Below are 1363 nucleotides of genomic sequence, written 5' to 3'. Positions count from 1 at the left end.
TTAGATCCTACTAACATCATGTTCTAATTTGGACTTACTGCTTTGTAAGCCTACTACTCAGCTACTGTCTTAGTGTTTCATTTTATTGAATTCTTGATTTCAACAAGTTCCCTCCTTTGGGTGCTGGAGTGTATCCTCATTTCCTCACATATGCTGAAAGGAAAATGCCTGAGTTCTTGCATGTTTGGAATGACTTTGTTTTGCTCAGACTGTGATTCGGTATGGGTTGGGGTTTGTTTGCTTGCTTGTTTGCTTGTTTAATTCATCCTGTTTTGGGTTACTGGACTTTTTTATTACAGTGATTCCTTGCTCTCCGTAGCTCTAGGATTTTTTGTTTTTCTTTAACACTTTCTTTTTCTACATTCTCTCTGCTTTCTCTCTTTCTCTGAATATCCTGATATAAACTCCTAAACTGATCCTCTATATATGATAATGTTTCCCTAGTGTTTTTTTTCTCTTTGCCTTTTTGCTCTACATTCTGGAATCTTTCAAATTTTCTATTAAATTTGTTATTATGACAATCATATTTCCATTTTCCAATGTCTTCTCTTATTGTTCATTTCTTAGCAACCTGTTCTTGTTTTACAGGAGACATATAATTTTGACCATGAGATTCCCAATCACATTATTTAAGAAGGTTTCTTTTTTTTTTTACACCTCCAGCACCTGGTCTTCCTTGGTGGTCTCCCATCCAAGTACTAACCAGGCCTGATCCTGCTTAGCTTCCGAGATCAGAAGATCGGGCACGTTCAGGGTGGCATGGCCGTAGACAAGAAGTTTTTTTAATTGAAATGTTTATTGAGATCATTGAGATTCATATGCAGTTATAAGAAATAATATGCAAAGATCCCAAGCACACTTTACTCAGTTTCCCTAAAAAACGTTTGCAAAACTCTAGCATAATAATACAACCAGGATATTGACAATCCACTGATATTCAGATTTCCAGTTTTCCTTAGACTCATTTATGTGTGTATATATGCACGTAGTTCTATACAATTTTATCTTATGTGCAGGTTTATGTATCCTCTACCAGTACTGAGTAGTTCTATCGCCACAAAGACTACTCATGTTGTCTTTCTATAACCTCCCACCTCCCTTCCAACTCCTTTTGTCTCTACTTGATAATCACTAATCTTTTCTCCATTTCTATAATCTTGTCATTTTATGATGCTACATAAATTAAATAATAAATTGGGATTTACTTTTTTCACTCAGCATGAATTACCTGGAAATTCATCCAAGTTATTATGTGTATTGATCTTTTGTTTCTTTTTATCTTGAGATACTAGTCCATGATATGTACGTAACAGTTTATTTAAACTTTTCCCCTACTGAAGGACATCTGAGCTGTCCTTTAGGT

The 1363-nt window shown here is 35.0% G+C and overlaps 1 pseudogene; it reads right to left on the bottom strand.

Moving 5' to 3' along the window:
- Positions 1-654: 654 nt before the first annotated feature.
- LOC120612982 (uncharacterized) lies at positions 655-771 on the bottom strand (annotated as a pseudogene).
- Between the last annotated feature and the right edge of the window lie 592 nt (positions 772-1363).

The sequence above is a fragment of the Pteropus medius genome, unplaced genomic scaffold, assembly GCF_902729225.1.
Source record: "Pteropus medius unplaced genomic scaffold, Ma_sr-lr_union100, whole genome shotgun sequence".
Taxonomy (NCBI): Eukaryota; Metazoa; Chordata; class Mammalia; order Chiroptera; family Pteropodidae; genus Pteropus; species Pteropus medius.
The sequence above is the reverse complement of the archived record's forward strand: the minus strand, read 5'-3'. Positions and strand labels throughout refer to the sequence as shown.